Genomic DNA, 21,819 nt, shown 5'->3' with positions numbered 1-21,819 from the left:
TCCTATATCCATTATTAAAATAATATTTCATTTGATTCTGATGATTCCTTCATGGTGTTGCATTTTCTACAAACAGCAGTTTAATACACTTTATAAATTTTATTAAAGCATTAGTGTGAATAATAATATCGCTCCCAAAAATGAAAAAGCATCTTTTCTGCATTATTTTTTTTTTCTTTTTAGTATATAAGATACAATATACAATTTAGAACAGTGATACCAAGACGATTTATTGCGTTTCTTATAGACAAATAAATATCTGTACTCCATTGCTTATGTTTTCTTGTACATAGCTTATTTCTTTTATTTCCATATGCATACATTACATTAAATCAATTAAGCGTCATTGGCGTCAATAATAATGTGGCGGTTTTTTATTTATCTCCTATATGAATTATTGCCACTTTTTCATTTATTTTACCTTTGAATACATAGTTATTTTTTTTTTCATTTCAATTTCTTTTGTTTTTAAATTATTTAAGATAAATTTTATCGAAGCGCGTTTTAAAAACCATGAGCAAAATAAATACGCAGTATCAGATAACTAAAATTGATTTTTTTTTTTATTCTCACGACGCACCTTCGTGATTTAAAGTTTCTAATTCTTATGGAATTTGAGTAACAAAGGAAATTGTAAAATATAGCAAAAAGAAGAAAAAAAAGGGTGAAAAAATGCAAAAGGAGCTTAAAATTTAAATTACTTTCAAACAAATTCAAATTTTGAATAGAAAGTTTTGTGTTAAGTTCATAAACAATTATTTCCTCTGCAGTTGTATTCCTACTGCCTGAAGTGCGTTCTGTATGGGTTTTTTAAACAAGTTTAATAGTTAATTATTCTCACATTAATTATTACAGAATGTTAATCTCTTCAAGTTCATCGTAACCTTTGAAAACCTTTTTACACATAATCTTCTTATAGTGTTTGTGCAGCAAAACGAAATGTAACTTTAATTTAAACACCCAAAGCAACGCTGCGACAGTTTTTTTTAACGATTTAACATGTATTAGTGCATGTCACAGAAATTATTTTAAAATATTCCAGGTTGCTGTTTAAACTATTTGGTGTAGACATTACTTCAAACAGCTTGGAATGCAAAAGGTTAAATTATAAATTTTGCTGACACTGAAAAAAAATTTGCTCTCAAAGCGGAATACATGGTAAAAACTATAAAAAATATAGCCAAGTATTTTTTTTAATTAGAACTAATCATTTAGTCTCTAAAGATGAAAAAGGAAATTTCTTTTTTTTTTCGCAACAATAACAGTGAAAAAAATTGTTGTCCTTGAATATGTCCTGAAAATCTGAAATACGATGTAGCTGCAGCTCATGATGATCATTCGGTGTTTGGTGTTTTATCATTGAATTTGTTTTTCAATTAAAGTAGGCAGATTACACTTGAAATATTTTATGATTCTCCTACAATTTTATATAATAGCGAATTTCTAAATAAACATAATACAATCTTTACAAATAAATATACTTTATTTAATTTCACAATATTATCCAAAATAATGGTTTATATAATGAGTGGTAAGTATAATGCAAGCTGGACAAACATTAAACAAAAGGGCTTGAATTAGTTTTAATTTTAAGCTTTTTTGATTACATTACGTTGTTAATTTCTTTTTTTTTCTTTTTTTTTGTAAAGCCCATTTTTACGGCTTAAATTTCAACAATTAGCAATCAAATTATTGGTTGTGAACTCCAGCAGTACTGAGTACATCATCAGCCATTTCCTTGATACCTAAAAAAAAAGGAAATTATTGTGCATTAAAAAATCTGTAATCACTGAAAAAAAAGAGCAGCAAAAGCCCATCAGGTAAATAATGAAAACAGCCAAAAATATACGAATATTACATACCTGCCAACTTCTAATCCCTTCCATTATGATTTTTCCAAGTGGTAGTAAAATGGAATTAAAATTTCAATTGTAAGCAAATAAAATATGTTGTATTTGATAAAACATCAGCTGACAGCCATGACTTGACTTGACTTGATAGGAATTGGAGCGAAGTACCTGCCCGCGGAGCGGGCATCTCACTTCTTCATCTGGTCATAATGATAGTAGTTGTGACTATTGGCATGGGTTGTGAAGCTTATTAATATATATGCTTAGTTTTTTTAAGAATAGTGGTGATCAAAATAATTTAAAAATTAAGTTTTTAATAGAAAATATAGTATATATTTACTACCACTTTAAATATGAAAATAAAATTTTACGCCAAATGCGTAAAGGTTGGCAGGTATGATATTATATTAATAAAATTACGATATAGGGTTGTTTCCAGTTAAAACAATTATTTCTTTTCACTGGAAAATAAAATAGATGGAAATTAAAAAAAAAAAAGAATATGAAAGGCCTATTTTGTCCTTATTATTCAAGTCCACTTATTTATTCAAGAATAAAATATTCAGAGATGCCAACTTGCTCCGGACAGCAAATATATATTTTAAAGTGGTAGTTCATCAGCAGTGATTCTTGGTTTAATAAATTCAATATAGTAGATTTTTATCCACCACTATTTCTAAATAATTCGTGGGCTTATATAATTCATCACTTTCTCATACCTGCCAACTCTCACTCTTTCAGAGAATGGATTTTTAGAGTGGTTGTAAGACAATAAACGAAAAACAATCTGACTCAAAAACAAATTTGTATTTTAATCCCGTTGAAATTCGCTTGCGCAAGGATTATTGTGCTTTCATATATTTATTGTAATTATTTATATGTAGTGGTGGTCAAACTCATTTATAATTATCATTATAATTCAAAAAGTTAATTGGAATAACCTGAGTATTGCTACCACTTTAAATATGAAACTAAAATCTTCCGGAAGAGTTGGCAGGTATGCTTTCTATTACATAGGTCATGCTATAAATTTTAAAAAGCAAGCTTGATAGTCAAATATTTGCAAAATTTACTTAGTTGTTATTTACCGTTTTTTTTTAATTATTTTGCGTGTCCGGAGCAGCTGGCATCTCTGTACAACTTAGAAGACTACAGAAGAGATCAATAGCAACACTTTGCACTTCCGTCGCCTCATATTATAACTATCAAAATAAATAAATAATTTCATCAACCGATTAAGATTTTAATCGATTGATAAAAATCTTAATTCAAATTTCAATTCTAATTCTACAGAGAAAAAAAATTCAACTGCTGCGACTATTCATCCTGCAGAAAGAATTCACAGCGTTTCCTCATGTTGATACTCTGGTCTGCAAACAAAAAACTAAAGGTTTGAGCAAATTGCTTCTTTACTTTTACCTATATTATTTTCTCGAGAAAAACGCATGAATCTCATCCTCATCTGCAGCCAACAAATTTCTAGTAATTCTAGTACAGCAATTTTCTAATTGCATTTCTAGTTGTTTGTAGCATTTGCTAAATTAGTGTTGGCAGACTGGCAACACTGCCGGAAAGGGTTGAATCTTTCATATAAAATATTCAAAGACAATCAGGCTGTGAAAGATTTATATCAGATCTCTTAATGTACTAAATTCCATCTTAAGATTAAATGCAAATTAAATTTAAAATACTTAATTTCATTTTAAATAAAAAAATTTCATTTTCATCTGATCACTATTAAGTTGCTCAAACACTTCACTTACCACCCAAAATTCCCATTCGTTTCTCTTGAGGTTCTTGGTCATATCGTACTTTGTGGACTCCAGCCATGGCTAGTGAGAAAAAATTATAAGTAAAAAGGTTTATTCGAAGCTTTTAAATTTATTCGAACATATGTTCGGAAAGTTTCAGTAATTAGAAATGCAAATGATTTTTTTGTTGAGAATTATATAAAAATAATGCTGAAAAAATGTGCTAAAAGAGAAAAAACTAAACATAACATCGTTAAAATCATTTAACCAATGTTCACCAACATTAGTATTTTTTTAAAATGTGGTATTTTTAGTTTTTTTTTTATTTATTTTATTTTCATTTCCTAAAACAAAGAAAAGTTCCACTCTAATTTTGAAGTAAAAAACAATTTTTTAAATAATCCAACAGTTTATTTTTACATAAATTTGTTATCTTTTTCAGCTGCCAAAAGGTATAAGTCCTAAAATTTTTAAGATGCTGTCATTATTTCAATAAATACTTACGTTTTTATTTACACATCCTGTACATATCTTGTTTTTTTTGCAGAGTTTACACCTCGAAAAAAGACTTTATACACGTTTTTAATTAAATTAATAAACCAAGAATTTTAAAAACTAATGTATCAAAAAACATTAATTCTCTCAATTTTTGTGTTTTGGACTTAACCGCATTGGCTTCTGAGCGACTCATTTAATTATCTATCCCCCGTTCTCAATATCGTGAAACCTCATTCCCTTTTTCCAAATTGTAAAACATCTTAGAGCTGTTTTAAGAGGACTCCATTATTAAATAAAACGATGTTTTTTTTAGAATAATATGTTATTTTCACAACTGCTGTGAGTTTGCAGCAGTTACTCACGACCGTCAGGTCACGTTTAACCTATCTTTAGCCAGCGCCCTCTATGTTTATTTTGAAAATGGCGCAAAGCGCTACTATGAAGAACACCCACAGTTTTGTGAAAACTTAAAGAATTTGTGGTCTAATTTTTTAATATTTAAAAACTTACTCCAATGCTGCATTACCTGGGCTCAAAAAAAATTGTCAAAACTGAGAATAAGACGGTGTTTTTGATAATCTTCGTCTAGGTGGAAAAATGTCTCCAAATTGGCAATTTTTTAAAAAATTTAATTACTTTTTAAATACATAAGTTACAGTTCCATTCTGAAGACCAGATAATACCTAACGGCAAGAAGATACATATAGTTTAAAATCATCGCATTGCTTCAAGGCACTTAAACTGAGACTTTTTTATTTTGCTTGGCGATAGAGCTTCGAAAAATAACGTTAAGCATGCACTGTAAAAAATTTGAGTATATCTTTACATCAAAAACGGTGGCCACTGCTTTGCATCAAACTGGCGCAGTGAAACATCACCGATAATTTTCGGTTCTTTTTGTCTAACTACACCAAGAACCAAAGACGATTCTTACGCTGTAAAAAATGTGTCAAATTAGTAACGAATCCAGCTTTTATACGCACTTTAAAGGGATTCATCCCACCCAATTCCCACCAAAGGGATCCCACCAAATCATCCAACCAAAGGGATTCATCACACCCAATTTCATGGGTTTACGACTACTTACGTTCAACTCCGTAGCCTTGTAATTTTGAACCAATCCAGAAGACAAGGAAACTCCTGGATCAGTACCCCCAGAGGTATTGATTTGTTGTGGGAACATGGAGGACTTTGAGACTCGACAGATTTAACGTGCATCAGTCACCATTTACTACACGGGGAGTCTTCGGCCGGCGAGGATCGAACCCACGACCTCTTGGATATGGGCCCAGCGCCCTACCGACCAGGCTATCCCGGCCCTCACCTCGACCATTTGTGCGTACGTTCGGAAACCATCAAAAAATCTGATCATTAGAAAGTTGTTAAAATATTTCGTTTTTTCTTCTTATTATTATTTTATGCACTGTCAAGACATTTACGAAATTAGCATTGGTTTCTAAAATCTGTTTTAACGTGGGATTTTTTTAAGGTGTTTTTTTTTTGTGCACTATACATCGACACATTTTCATAGATCTCAACTGGCACCAGATAGCTGATTAATATTTTCTAGTGGTAGCAGCATTTATGTTTTATGTTTCTTGCGAAGTTTGGTTGTAAGAACCCTGTCAATTCGATTTACAGGGTTCTTACAACCAAAAGCTTCTAAATAATTCAAAGGCATATATGAAAGCCCGATTTCCTACAGACATTTCGTGTTATGCCTTTTAAAAATTTGCTAAGTTAACCAAAAATTTTCGAATTTAAATTTATTTTTACTTCCGTTTTTTAGAATATTTTGCAGAATCCGAAACAATTGGCGTCGTTGCATTCATAAAATTAGCATTGCTTGCCGAAATCAATTTAAAATTAATTTACATGTTCTTATTACATGTCGTCAATGGTTCATGAAATTAATAGTATGTAGAACTCCGATCATAACATAAAAAAATCCGACCTTAGCATGAAAAATTCCGATCATAGCGTGAAAATACCCGACGATAGCATGAAAGAAAACGATCATAGCAATAAGAATTCCGATTATAGCATCAAAAATCCGATATAGCATGATAAATTCCGAACTTTACATGAAAAAAATTCTATAATATTATGAAAAAATCCGATATAGTATGAAAAATTCCGATCATAGCTTGAAAAAATCCGATTATAGCATTAAAGAATCCGATCATTAGTAAAAATGTTCTTTACATGCTCGCATTAGCACATTAATTCTAGTTTCGAAGTTAGACAACCATATACGTATTTAACTTACTTAAAATACTTAAAAGACGTAAACTTACCAGTAGCCATAAGAGCCAAAACTACGAAGAGGAGAGTGAAGAGTTTAGGAAACATTTCGAAACTCAGGCAATTGTATGAACCTATCTAACTGTGCCATGATTATACCGTATTTATATTAAGAAAAAACTAATCGGTAAATAAAAAACTTTGTTTGCATATCCACTTATGAACATACTATCACATGAAATTATTTTTATGCTATTTATCTTACCGATTGCATTATAAAAAATATTAATTGAAAAAATTTATCATTTTATTACTCGAATTAATTTGTCCGCTTTATTTTTAGTAAGATACTCGTATAAAGCAGTATAATAATCTTACGCTTATAATTTATTTTTGATCATGTTTTTATGGAATATTGAGTATAAAAACTATTTGTTTAAGAATAAAATACTCCATGAAGCAACAGGTGTAGGTACAAGTTATTATTTTACTTCTAATATATTGCAGAAATATAAAATGAACAATTTCTTATATATTGAGATTTTATGTCTTAAAATAAAAAAAAGAGAATTTTGTTACGATTTAATGTAATTTGCTCATATGTGTCGTATCCCACCGCATTTAAAATCCGGTAGTTACGCAAACTAGAAATAAAAACGTATATCAATATGTATTAGTTGCACTTATAATGTTTTACGCAACTTTATTACCTTACTGTTCTTTTAAAAAATGTTTAACAAAGAATTAATTTTTTTTTTAATTTTCTGCCATGCCTCTTTGTGCTATGTAGCGAATAAGGGGCGGCTAGTGTTTACAAATGAAATTCAAATAATACAATATTTCTGTTAACACTAGAAAATTCCTCGTATAATTTGGTAAATTGGCAGAACTGTGCTTAACTTTCATACATAATAGCAAGACAAGACTATAAATTGTTGTGTAGTAAATTAATGAAAACTAGGAGGCTCCGCCCCTTCTCGCTAACGCTCGCCAACCCCCGAGAATTGCTACGCAATCCTATGTGGCTCACGCCGTGAACCATGGCTCGCTGCGCTCGCTCGCCAATGAACACAATGTTCTAGCACAAAGACATAATATATTATCATCAAAGACATAGTATTTTATCATCAAAGACATAGTATTGTACTTATGTAGAAGAATTCTACCAATGTTCTTATTGGCTTTTAAAAAAGTATATTAGCTATTTAGATTGTACATGGTGAAAAAATCAAAACATTAGCTAAATAAGAAACATATTAGCAAAATAAATTATCAAATATTGCTTCACTAATATTCTGCATTTTAAAGCGTGAAAATTCAATGCATAAATAAACGCGAAATATAAAAAAATTCAATGCATTCAATACAAACACTTAAACGTTTTTTAGACGTTTAGGTAGCTCCCAGTAGAAAAATATCAATTCAACAGCGGCCTTTTAAAGCATTCTCACTTCAATTAATTAATTAATTCCTAATTGAGTTTAAATTAAATATTGTCATGTTTTTAGTGCATGAATCTGAATTGAACAACCTGATAATGCTCACTCTGGTTATTGTTATCTGGTTGCTCACTACGTGCTCTTGCGCGCCGAATCCAATCAATTAAAAATGAAAACTGTTGCCAGCGCGAGAAAAGAAATATCATCGGTTTTATTGATACATACATACATACGTACGTATTAGCGTTTTATATAATAAGATAGTTTTTATGGTAAAAAAGTATCTGCTTAATTTTTTGCTTTATTGCAACTATAGACTATTTTTTTCATTTATAGACCATTATTATTTTATTTATATTTAACATATTACTTTCGATATATCTTTCCTTAATTAATGAATAATGAGTTTAAAAGAACTAATGAATATGCGAGGCTAATGTGAACATGTTCAGTGTTCCATAGTTCCTAGAAAAAATCAGTAATGGAAGTAAATCGACGTTGCCAGCAAGAATTTGCTTTTTCAAGATACCATTTTAACGTTTAAGGGATAAGTTTGAGAAGAGGTAAATTTTCCTTACAAAATAATGCATAATGGTTGTTGCAAATATGTTAAATGATCGAGATTCGCATCTCACATTCGTCACCATTGTCATCCCACCCAGAAGTCCTAGCTTCCAAGAAAAAAATTACATTCCCTAGCTTCCAAAAAGCAGTAGCCAAATAACAATTTAAGTTAAGCTTTTATTTTCTTTTTACTGCCCACTCGATCAACACTCATCATACATGTATCAATAGAGCCGATTTGTTGGCCACTCTTTAAAGCGCACCATATTAGGTGGGCCAATGTTGCTCCCATAGTAGAAACGGAGAATGAAAGAACATCCATGCCTTGTCTGGGATTCAAGCCCAGGACTTTTCTTCCGATGTCCAGCCAGCTCCCTGACCGCTACACAGTCCGGTCGGCTTAAGTTGAACTTAATATGCTAATTTTGCCCGCACTTGGCAACCTCTCTGCCCAATTAATAGGATATATATATTAATTAATGCTTAGTTTATAAACAATTTGCTTTTGATCTTTTTTCATGGGGTTTAATTATAAGTTATGTTCATCTACATGACAAATTTTAAATATTAATATAATAGCCTTAATTAGCCATAATAACTGGTATATATTAAAAACAAAAGTTAACATTTCTTTATACACTTTATTACAGAAATATGGGTCAAAAATGAGAAATAAGTGTGGAAGCACGTGCAGTTATTATTGCACTCACTTCATTCAGAAGGCTATTCAAGTAGACAAATTGCCTCTAAAAATAATGTTTCTCAGACCACTGATGTCAGAACTTTGGAAAGGAAGAAATAAACTGGCCAAAATAAGAGGCGTCAGCGATCAGGGAGACCTAGAATAACATCCAAAAGTGAGAATAAGTTTATCTGCATTCAAAGTAAGCAGCAGCGGACTCGAACAGCACCAGAAATCCGTGGGGAATTGAATGCTACTCTGCAGAAAATTGTGCCAGTATCTCCTGTACAACATCGACTTCCTGACTATGGTTTAAAAGGTTGTGTAGCTGCTAGAAAACATCTTTTGAAGAAACAAACTAAAGTAGAACGACTGCAATGGGCTAAAGAACATGTTACTTGGTCTTTAGAACAGTGGTCAAAGGTTTTGTTTACGGACGAATCAAAATTTGAATTGTTTGGAAGCAAACGAAGGCAGTATGTTCGTCGTTTAGTTGGTGAACGTATGACAAGTCAATGTTTACTACCAACTGTAAAGCATGGTGGAGGATCAGTCATGATTTTGGGGATGTTTTGCCGGTGACAAAGTAGGACATCTTCTAAGAATAGAGAGTATTATGGATAAAAAAAAATATTATCGCAGAATATTGCAGCGTTACGCTTTTCCATGTGGACAGAGATTGGTCAAGGATTTTTTTTTTTCAGTAAGATAACGATACAAAACATTCATCGAAATTGTGTAGAAACTACATTGCATCAAAAGAGAAGAAAAAAGTACTGAAATGCATGGATTGGCCCCCCTCAATCCCCTTATATTAATCCTTTTGAGCTATTGTGGGATGAACTCGTTAGAAATGTTAGAAAAATGAGACGTGCCAATCAAAACAAGCTTTGGGAATCTTTACTTAGTTGCTGGATCTAGATCTCAGTTAGAACATTACAAAAACTAATAGAAAGAGTGCCAAAGGTGATAAAGGTTAAAGGAGGATATTTCGAAGAATCCAAGATTGGACGAAATTCATAAGTTATGCATAAAATTATAGTTCTTACCGTAAAAGCTACCTTTATTTGACAAAATAAAATTAATTTGATCTAATTTTCAGTTTAAAAACCTTGTTATTTGTCTATTTTTAAAAATTCAAGAGTGAGTCTAAACTTTTGACCGGTACTGTATATATATATATATATNTGTGCAACGGAACACGATTGATTGTCACCGAACTTTGCAACAACATCATCAAGGCTAAGATCATCACCGGTGAACACGCAGGCCGACAAGTACACCTTCCAAGGATCACGCTCGACTCCAGCAAATCACAGCTTGGCGCAACTATGCAACGGCACCAATTCCCAGTTACTCCAGCATTCGCCATTACGATACACAAGTCACAAGGCCAAACATTCGAATTCGTCGGCGTGCTTCTCCTCACGACGGTCTTCGTGCACGGAATGCTCTACGTCGCGTTTTCAAGAGTCAAGCGTCAAAGTGCGTTGAAGGTCCTGCTGCCTCCTGAGAATCCAACCCACACCCGAAACGTCGTATGGAAGGAAGTCCTGAACAAGAGAAACTCACCAGCCGCACCTGCCTCTCCGACAAGAAACTACCTGGACAACATGGAAGACTTCGCAATCGATGATTAATGTTTATTATGTTTATGCTGTTATAGGTTTATAATATGTTTCTTATGTATGTATATATGTTTGGTTTTTCTAAATAAGTTTGTCAAAAATATTGAACTTTAACACACTTCAATCTTTACACTGCTCACTTTGTACCATTTCTTTAATTGTATAATTTTTTGTTATCAATTACATTTTATTTCCTATGACTTTTCAAACTTTACGTTTGTATAGAATAGTTCCCTTTCCAAACTCTAACTTTGTTTAGATAGTTTACAATGGTGCACTTTAACCGGTTATCTTTTCACCAATGGTTTCACAAATTTTCTTATGGCATGTATTGTTTTGATAAATCACAATTGAAAATTTAAGTCTTCGAGTTAGCTTCGATACATGTTTTCTCCGAGCGGAGCTCGGTCACCCGCTGGTATATAATCAATGTTAATTCAAAGCATAACTAAATATTTTTATTTTGAACAAAGTAATGGTGAATTAAATAAATCAAACAATTATAACTCCGCCCACTAATAAACTGCTAAAGAAATACTTTGATTACATATTTTCTCTTTTTACCCTGATTGATACGGTTTTATGCTGGCACGTATTTGTGACAGTCGGCACGAAAGGGTTAAGCTTTTGTTGTACCAAGAGCACTTTAAAATACTATTTATGCAAATGTAAGCACTAGTTTATTCAAAACATATAATGTAGGGTTACCAACTAGTAAGCTTTTTGCCAAAAGATTTTATAGAATGGTATACAATCAATTACTAAAGCTTTCAAAATTTTGATTAATTTCACCACTAATTTGAAATCTGCACAGCAAAGAAGTTAAAACAAAGTAGTTTTCGATACGAAATTTGGAATCATTCACATACTATAGTGGTGTGGAAAAAGAACTTGAAATAAAATTTACTAATCGAAAAATCTCGCATTAAACATAAATGACGAGAAGAAATATTTTTCTCAAAGGGTAGAAAATTCGTAATCACGTATGAGGCAAATTTAAAATATCAACTTATCATGACATAATGTGGTAACGAAATATTAAGACACGAAAAGTTTAAACTTTCAACTTTGGTGGCATTTGATGTCTATTTTTAAAATGTCCGTCAAGTAATTTGTTATTAATTTTGAAAACAGATTTAAAATTCTATTTCTTTTCAATAATTCCACTTTTAGCTCACTATCATTGTTACTGAAAAAAGTATTTTTAAAAACCTCAAATGTTGGAAGGAATTCTTAAATTTCACCTTTCTATATAACTTTAGGGAAGAAGAATTTTCCTAGACTGTTCTAGCTCAGCGGTTAGAGAATTGAACTCCGGTCAGGAAGGGCCGAAGTTCGATCCTCGACTCCGCTAAGACCCATCGAGTACGTAGATATACCTACTCGTAAAATCTGTGTAATTGAAAGTACTGTAGGAGGTCGCTAAGCTGTACCATGGATACAGAGCTCAGGAAAAAAATTCCTTCCCTTCAGTTATATGTATAGATTGAGAAAATAGCTTCTCGAATGAGTAGTGCTATCATCCATCCGTAGGATTCTGAGCCTAGACGTATGTTCACCCTTGCGGTGTTCTCTTGTCAAACGAAAGGCGCTGTAACGTAACAGTGTGACAACTGAGCTGAAAGCATCAATTTCTCGCAACTGAGCTAAAAGCATCAATTCCTCGAGAGGTAATGCTAAAATGTTGTTGCTTGAGAGACACACACGAGAAGTGATGTTCTTTTTTGTGTAGTTGAAAAAGAGAGTTCTTTNGAACTTGAAATAAAATTTACTAATCGAAAAATCTCGCATTACACATAAATGACGAGAAGAAATGTTTTCTCAAAGGGTAGAAAATTCGTAATCACGTATGAGGCAATTTTAAAATATCAACTTATAATCATGACATAATGTGGTAACGAAATATTAAGACACGAAAAGTTTAAACTTTCAACTTTGGTGGCATTTGATGTCTATTTTTAAAATGTCTGTCAAGTAATTTGTTATTAATTTTGATAACAGATTTAAAATTCTATTTCTTTTCAGTAATTCCACTTTTAGCTCACTATCATTATTACTGAAAAAAGTATTTTTAAAAACCTCAAATGTTGGAAGGAATACTTAAATTTCACCTTTCGATATAACTTTAGGGAAGAAGAATTGTCCTAGACCGTTCTAGCCCAGCGGTTAGAGAATCGAACTCCGGTCAGGAAGGGCCGAAGTTCGATCCTCGACTCCGCTAAGACCCATCCAGTACATAGATATACCTACTCGTAAAATCTGTGTAATCGAAAGTACTGTGGGAGGTCGCTAAGCTGTACCGTGCAGAGCTCAGGAAAATAAATTCCTTCCCTTCAGTTACATGTATAGATTGAGAAAATAGCTTCTCGAATGAGTAGTGCTATCATCCTTCCGTAGGATTCTGAGCCTAGACGTATGCTCACCCTTGCGGTGCTCTCTTGTCAAACGAAAGGCGCACCTTCCTGACTTAATTCCCAAAAGAATAATATCTGCCTACGTTTATGGACTTTAAAATAACGAGTATAATTCAGCCTTCCAGATTATAGCAAGCTTTGATAAACCTTTTTTCCCAGTCTTTTTTTTTCGGAACTGTATTTTAGTTCTTGAATCTCAATCTTGATTATCCCTCATCACTAACATGTATGAAAAACAATTATCTTGTTTAGATTTCAATTTCAAAACTAGGTACTAAACTATTTAGTTTCTATCAGGAAAAATTGAGTTTGTGTTCAGAAAACAATAATGGGCTTAAAATTTGATAACTTAACCCTTTGCACTCACTAAAGTAAGCACTAAATCATTGAAAGCACTAAATCATTTAAATACCTATAACCTTATTTTTTATATAATTTTTGAAATTCTTAAAATAATGTGGTTACTATTTATTAGGCTATCATATATTTTATTTTAGAGTGATGACTGTAGATGGCGCCTCAGAGGCGACGTCGGGGTTTGCAAAGAGTTAATACAAAATTCTTTTAACGATTTCTTATTTTGAAATTTAAGGATTTCTTACTTTGAGATAATTTTTAAATTTTACTTTATAATCATATTTGTAGTAATAGGTAGTAAAAATTAAAAATATTATTTAAATAAACATAAAACTTCATTTGACATATTTTATGAGGTTTTGCAGATAGAATTTAATAGTTTGTGCAAATAATATATGACGCATCCGACATTCAAAGAAAATAAATTTTTTTTATTATGTAAATAAATCATTAACAATAAAATATCATGGGCTTTTAAAACATATATTAATTTGCTTTTTAATGCATTGGTATTAAATTGATGTTGCATACGAAGCACTAAACAATATATTCATAATAGAAATTTAAGCCACGTCTTGCCTCGAGTGTTTGTACATCATTAGCATCGTCATAGCATACTTGCCAACTTTTAATCCTTTGGAGGATTATTTTTCAAAGTGGTAATAAAATAGAATATAAATTACAATTTTTGGCAGACATATATGCTGAATTTCGAAAAAGTTTGTGCGGATTACTGCAGCAGGTTTACATATTTATATTTATGCATAATTTTTTTAGAAATAAAATTTAATGCCAAATGCGTAAAAGTTGGCATGTATGTCATTGTGAACTCCCCGCAGTACTCAGTATTTTATCATCCAATTCTTTTATTTCTGAAATTATATGCAATACACATTTTTAAGACATAATTTTATACCAGTAATAGGGTCATCAAATTTTTATAGAAAATACAATAATTTGTTTTAAGTCATTGATGTTCAAATAATAAATTCAATAAATTTTTTAATGCTGAAAATTTCGAAATGTACTGAACTTTTAGCAAAGACAATAATTCAATACAAATACTTTAAAAAAACTCAAATGTATATAGGTAGGTACTTTATTTACCTCGCACTAGAACTGCACAATGGGCTATTGGCGACGGTCTGGGAAACATCCCTGAGAATGATCCGAAGACATGCCATCTCAATTTCGATCCTCTGCAGATGGGATGGCTCCCTGCTTTGGTAGCCAGACGACTTGAGACGAAGTCGAGCACTTTTACGGTAGAACAGAACTAGGATCGATACCACTCACCCTCGGTTCCTACGCAGGCTGATCAAAGTGGTCACACACCCGCTCTTACTGACCTAAACCAGTGATGCAAATATATATAAATGCCCTCACAATGATGTATTAAAAAAAACGATTGTCCAACTCTCACAGTTTTCTAGTTCGAGGGTTTTTTTATTTTTCAAAACTTTAAAACTTATGACATAATTCTCTCCATAAAGGTACAAGATGGCACCTACGTATAGGAAACACAAATTACGACGTGTTTGAACCAGTAATTAAAAAACTAAGAGATAATTATAATAATTCAATACCAACTAAATTTAAACCTTCCCTGAAAATCGTATCAAGTTGGCATCTCAGCAACAAATCTATAATCGATATTAAAAACTATGCTTGGTTCAAAACCAAATAAAGAAGAGATAGAGAGAAAAAAGAAAGAAAAAAAAAGGTGATTATGGCAACTCAAAATCATTGTATCATTAAATATGAACAGCAGGTAAGCCCTCGGAAAATGATTGATTTTAGTTTCATTAAATTTTAAAAGTAAAAGAGACAAATAATATTTATGATAAAATACCATTTGTCTGCAGTCAAAATCACGTAAAAATACTTCTATACAAATAGATACATGTTTCAAATACATAATATATTCATTGACAAAAAACATAAATAAAAACAACATACTTTTCCTACAATCTACAGTTTCGCGTGATTTCAAAAGTGCATTTTTAAAGAAAATTCATTTGGATGGGGCAATTCACATTATGGAAAAAATAATAATAATTAAACCGCTTCATGTATAGATTATTTTCGTGAGAAACAAACGAACGTGATCACCACAACTGATTTTGTTTGATTTTATAACCGCCGTTAAACAGCTGACCCAATTTTGGGTTTACGACTAGTAGTGTTCAACTCCGTATACTTGTCATTTTGAACCCAATTCAGAGGACAAGTAACTCCTGGATCAAATATTGGGAGAAGTTTGCCTTCGTGGAGGTTGTTTTCGTCGGAACTAACCAGCGATTGCGTTAGATGGAGAGGAAAACAGCGAAAACCTTCCATGGTTATCTTGACGGCAAGGGGACTCTAACCCATGATCCGCCTACCACTGAGAATATTTTTGATTAGCACTGTGGTCTGTGCGAGACAGATGCGGAATTCGCATCGACCAACAATCTCTGGAATTCGAACCCGGTTCACCTCATTGGAAGGTGGACTGTCTATCCTTTGAGCCTTCACGGCTTTTACACTAACGCTTATAAAAATTGCCAATTTTACGAAGCAATTGCGTAAAATTAAGGAAATTTATTCCACATATTACTGATAGTGGTACAAATAAACAAGAGCAACATTAATATATACGCAATATCTTTGTAAGTTACAAACATGAGTGCATCATTTGGAAGTGCATCATTGCATGAGTGCATCAAGGCTGTTTGGATCCGGAAGCAAAAAGCTGGTAGTAAAACCATTTTATATGTTTTAAGAAAAACAAAGAACCCTGGCAAACAAAACTTATTAAAATCTGTAACAAGCATTCTTCTTGCTGAGATAATGACTGTTAATAAGTCCTGGTAATCACGGATATTCGTTTCTTAAGAAAATAAAAACTACAAATAATATGGTTTTACTACTATTTTTTTCCTGTTTTCCGGGATGCAAACAGGCCTGATATATTTGTCAAAGGAGTGCAAAAGGTTAAATATATAGTTAACACGTTGAATGCCGCGCAAATTTTACATGGTTTGCTCGTCAGGCCGCACGGTAAATAACTACAAACTAAATTTGCAAATATTAGACAGATTTTTCTAGTTTATAAAAGGTTTAGCATGACATATCTGCTCTTCTTTTTTATTTACATAAACTGGGCCCCGAAACGGCCCCTATCCCATTCATCATTAAATAACATACAGTAAGGTAAAATACATTGATTTGGCAAACATTGTGGTAGCCATAAAAAAAAATCAAGCCGTTTGCTTTTGAAATAATAAAACAATGAAAAAAAATTCAATATGACAAATTGACGTTTTTTCATAACACTAGAAATATTGATTGCTGACTTATATTAAAAATATAGATAAAACATGATTTGATATGAACAATAATTGATTTTTGAAAAATGAAAGACATGATTGATTCATGACCCATCTGAAAAAAGTGATGAATTATATATGCCTACGAATTGCTTAAAAATAGAGGTGGATAAAAACTACTAAATTGAATTTATTAAACCAAGAATCAAGAATGTAACCGGTGGCAGACGCAGCCTAAATGTAATTTCAGTGTCAGTCACCGGTGGTTAGCACGACCTAAGTGTTAGCCACCGGTGGTTGACGCGGCCTAAATGGAAAGTCCAGCGTCAGCCACCGATGGTTGACGCAGCTCTCAACGTGTTAATTAAAAGAAATACTTCTATACTAATTCTAGGTTAACAATCGTTCAATTTTACGTTGTAAAACTGTGGGTACAATTTGAAATTCGACTCTTTTAGAGATGATGTCATTTTTACCTCATGAAAACTTNTCTCCTGACCGAACTATGGGGTCCCTATTTCCTAAATAGCAGCTGTCCCTTATATTTTGGGGGTCAGAAGGCCGAATCCTCGTAAAAAATTAGGCCACACGGTAAATAACTACAAACTAAATTTGCAAATATTAGACAGATTTTTCTAGTTTATAAAAGGTTTAGCATGACATATCTGCTCTTCTTTTTTATTTACATAAACTGGGCCCCGAAACGGCCCCTATCCCATTCATCATTAAATAACATACAATAAGGTAAAATACATTGATTTGGCAAACATTGTGGTAGCCATAAGAAAAATCAAGCCGTTTGCTTTTGAAATAATAAAACAATGAAAAAAATTCAATATGACAAATTGACGTTTTTTCGTAACACTAGAAATATTGATTGCTGACTTATATTAAAAATATAGATAAAACATGATTTGATATGAACAATAATTGATTTTTGAAAAATGAAAGACATGATTGATTCATGACACATCTGAAAAAAGTGGTGAATTATATATGCCTACGAATTGTTTAAAAATAGTGGTGGATAAGAAGCTGCTAAATTGAATTTATTAAATCAAGAATGCAATCGGTGTCAGACGCAGCCTAAATGTAATTTCAGTGTCAGTCACCGGTGGTTAGCACGACCTAAATGCAATTTTAGTGTTAGCCACCGGTGGTTGACGCGGCCTAAATGGAAAGTCCAGCGTCAGCCACCGATGGCTGACGCGGCTCTCAACGTGTTAATTAAAAGAAATACTTCTATACTAATTCTAGGTTAACAATCGTTCGATTTTACGTTGTAAAACTGTGGGTACAATTTGAAATTCGTCGTTTTTACATTTTCATTAAATGTCATTTTTACCTCATGAAAACTTTGGATCGACCACAGCGAGGACAGGAAGTGTGCATTTTTTCTAGCTTTACTATTTATGTAAGAATACTTTTTGAAATATGGTGGTATTAAAAAAGGAACAAAGCTATTAATTTCTTGTGCTCATTTTGGTCGATGAAAATTTTGAATGATAAAAAATGACACAATTTCTGAAAGCTACAAGCATGATCTTCAGAATAGTTTTGCCATTTAAAATCTTCCAAAAAGAAAGATTCTTTACATAGATTTAGTATAAAAGTGTTTCCCTATTTTTTTCGTGCTATTTTGTTTTTATTACGATTTAAGCAGTGGCCATGAAAAGCCGCAAACAAGTTTCGCGGGTGGGCTGGCCACCTGCGGTGACTAAACGACCAAATCTCTCTATCTTTTCGCAATATTACAAAACAAGAAACATGCAGCACAGCCCTCCAATTCCAAGATGTATTTTTAACCTATATCCGTTGCATTTTAACCACTCTGGCAATGCTAATTTAACTAATAGGACAAACTCCTAGAAATGTAATAATAACTGCTTTTAAACATTTATCAACCACTATTCTTTAAACAATAAAAAGCTGAAGCAATTTGGTTTACTTGCGAATGCGCTGCCTAACTAAAATTTGCTGTCAATTGTCTTTTTCAAATCTTGGAGAGTGCATGCTGGCGTTTTTCTGTAACAAATATAACAGACGACATCAGAATTTCCGAATTATGAAATCGAAAATAAAAAATTTTCTTTCGATTAAAAAAATAGATTTAAATGCTTTTCAATGCTTCGAGTTTGCCATACTTTATATTAATTTTCATTCTATGTAATTATAGTTCATTAATTTCTTGTCCAGTTATTGGAATATAGTATATATTTCTTTTTTACCATAGGTGGTTCCGAAATTTACATAATTACAATTCATCATCATCATAGTTGACCAGACAACACATTGTGGGCCAGTGCCTTCCTCTGAATATTTCTCTAGAACGACTTCCGATTTATCTTTGAACTCCAAGTCTTTTCATTAATTGCAAGAAAGCCAGACTCCACCGAATCAGCAATTGTGCTACTTAAAGACTTGAGGCTTTTGCAAATTATTTTTTTCATTGGTAGTGGATTAAATCAGAATTTTCCAATATAGATAGATTTTTTAAAAGCAATTTTAGAATTTAAAAATTTGTGTACATATATATCCCTGTATCTGTTTAAATTACTTGTGCTTTATGGAGGAATAAATTTTTTTAATACTAATGTTTTTGAAAAATATTAACACTTTTAACTCTATGGAAACAATATTTAATTAACCCTTTAAAGGGCCATTTATTTCTAGTAAAGGTAAATTAAAGTATTTTTAGAATTGACATTATTTTAAGAACAGTAATTGATATAAGAAAGAAAACTCATTTAGTTTATAAAAATGCCATTTTTTTGGTGGTAAATATGTTTAACGCGACCCATTAGGAACTAACTGACTTTTAGTTTTCTTTATTTATGAAATAAATTTTATAAATGCTATAAACTTCAAAAGGAATTATGCATTTTATAACTTGTATACGTTTTTTTAAACTAACTGATGGTTGCCAATTTTATTCAAACGCACTTCAAGAAAGCTGAAGTTATTAACAAATTGNTTTTTTTGGTGGTAAATATGTTTAACACGACCCATTAGGAACTAACTGACTTTTATTTTTCAACTATTTATAAAATAAATTTTATAAATGCTATAAACTTCAAAAGGAATTATGCATTTTATAACTTTTATACGTTTTTTTTTAAGCTAAATGATGGTTGCCAATTTTATTCAAACGCACTTCAAGAAAGCTGAAGTTATTAACAAATGGAAACCTAAATTAGAAGTGGTGGGAAGTATACTTCTCACAGCCTTCGAAAAAGTTAAGTAGTAAAAGTCTTGGAACATTTTATGTAACAAAACTGTTGACTTGGTGATCAGGCTTGAAGCTTCTGGAAATGACATCATTTTTATTCATGTAAAACTTGGATCGACAATTCAAAGACGGGAAATTTTATGAATTCATTTTAACTGCAACACTAACATTTTTTAATAAATTTGCAATTTTATATTAAAGAATGCGTTATTCAATAATAGTGGTCTGATAAAAAGAAACTTTTATTTTTTTACGCTCATTTTAGTCGATGTATATTTTGCATAGGGATTCCATTCCATTCGCAAATCCATTTCAAAACTCTTCAAATTGTACCAAATGCAGAGATGCCAACTTGCTCCGGACAGCGAATAAATATTTTCGAGTTTTAGTTTATTTATTGTGATTCTTCCTTTAATAAATTCAATTTATTGGTTTTGCATCAACCACTATTTCTAAATAATTCGAGGAGTTATATAATTCGCCACTTTGTTATAGTTATGCCATGCTAGACCGTTCAAAAAGTAAGCAAAATTAGTCAAATAATTGTAAATTTACTTTGTAATTATTTACCATTTTTTAAATTATTTAGGCGCGTCCGGAGCAGTTGGCATCTATGCAAATGTTTCGCCGTGTATAATTTTCCAAAAGATTATTTAAATGCTGAAAACTGTGGGTACAGGGCTGCCAACTTTTTACCCTTTTGGTGGGAAATTTCTTCTAGTGGTATATAAGTTTCGGTTTTAATGAATGATTCGTTGTTTCGAAAATTTGATTCAAAGTAATTTTTCTCCCCATTACATTTAAATGATTCAAAAATTCATATAAAACACCACTGCGTTCCAGCACTCTCATGGTAAGACCTTAAAAATGTTTGAAATTTTTAGTATTTTATTGCTTTTTACAATATAATATAGTTTGCAAAACGCATATTTGTTGGCAGCTCTGCATACATGTTTTGAACTTAGCAAACTAAGGAGTAAACAAGTTTAATTTTAAAATTTTTTCCAAATATTTCTTGGCATACATGGGAAATTTCAAATAAATTGGCGTTCTCTTTTTCAGTATGAAACAAGTCTATAATGCAATGCAAAATATACACAAACTGTATGTATGCTATGAATTTATGAAACAAACTTCAAAAGAGTTCTACGTTTCAAAAAAGTATGAAATAACTCTCAATCTATATTGGCGATTTATGGATCGGAATGAATATTTCGGAATAAATAAGTTTTATTTTTAAAATTTTCACAAGCATTTCTGGATTTTTAGGAGTAATTTATTTTACACAAATCGGTATTTGATTTCTAATATGACACAGGTTTCAAATGAATTTCGCCTTTCAAAAATGTATTAAAAATTTGGAAATCGGGCACCTTTTTATTAGCTATATATCACTTGCCCTCAACATGTTTTGGACATGAACATTAGGACCTCAACATGTTTTCCAAACATTTATGTCCATACTTGGATATTTTCGAACAATTTGACTCCGAAGTAAGATTTAAAAGTATTCCTAATTTCAAAATCATTGCAAAAACTTAATAAACTACTTTTATTGCATTGGCATTAGTTTTAAAATAATACAATGCACCGAAAGATCTAAGTATCAATTTATATCCAACACTTGCTTCAAATTGGAATTTTAAAATAATACAAAGCAATAAAGATTGTATATATTGTAAGAGTTCTATCCACGACGAGCTGTAGCTGTTTGTACATCGTTTTCATCATCATTGTGAGCTCCGGCAATACTAAGAATTTGATCGGCCAATTCTTTTACCTCTGAAATTATAAGAGATACACGTTTGTTTTATGAAGATATCTCGACATCTATAATATATATATATATATA

At 31.7% G+C, this 21,819-nt stretch overlaps 3 long non-coding RNA genes across 4 annotated transcripts in view; 1 reads left to right on the top strand and 2 right to left on the bottom strand.

Moving 5' to 3' along the window:
• Window positions 1-1,464: 1,464 nt before the first annotated feature.
• LOC107436674 (uncharacterized) lies at window positions 1,465-6,535 on the bottom strand. Its single transcript, XR_001583132.4, has 3 exons — window positions 6,397-6,535; window positions 3,614-3,682; window positions 1,465-1,745 (listed from the first exon to the last, which is right to left on the bottom strand). It is a non-coding gene; the product is annotated as an uncharacterized lncRNA (long non-coding RNA).
• Window positions 3,628-19,332, top strand: LOC139425548 (uncharacterized). Of its 2 annotated transcripts, XR_011636753.1 has the most exons (3): window positions 3,628-3,685; window positions 6,400-6,811; window positions 18,972-19,332. It is a non-coding gene; the product is annotated as an uncharacterized lncRNA (long non-coding RNA). The 2 variants fall into 2 exon arrangements; XR_011636752.1 differs by lacking the exon at window positions 18,972-19,332 and having other exon boundaries at window positions 3,631-3,685; window positions 6,400-10,138.
• Window positions 19,333-21,505: 2,173 nt separating this feature from the next.
• The window catches only part of LOC107447837 (uncharacterized), a 6,790-nt gene continuing 6,476 nt past the window's right edge, over window positions 21,506-21,819 (bottom strand). The window contains exon 4 of the long non-coding RNA XR_001584574.3: window positions 21,506-21,749. This is a non-coding gene — a long non-coding RNA (uncharacterized lncRNA). The remainder of the gene's footprint in view (window positions 21,750-21,819) is intronic.

Source organism: Parasteatoda tepidariorum, chromosome 5, assembly GCF_043381705.1.
Source record: "Parasteatoda tepidariorum isolate YZ-2023 chromosome 5, CAS_Ptep_4.0, whole genome shotgun sequence".
In the NCBI taxonomy this organism is placed as follows: domain Eukaryota; kingdom Metazoa; phylum Arthropoda; class Arachnida; order Araneae; family Theridiidae; genus Parasteatoda; species Parasteatoda tepidariorum.
Note: the sequence above shows the minus strand (reverse complement) of the source record. Positions and strands in the feature narration are given on the sequence as shown.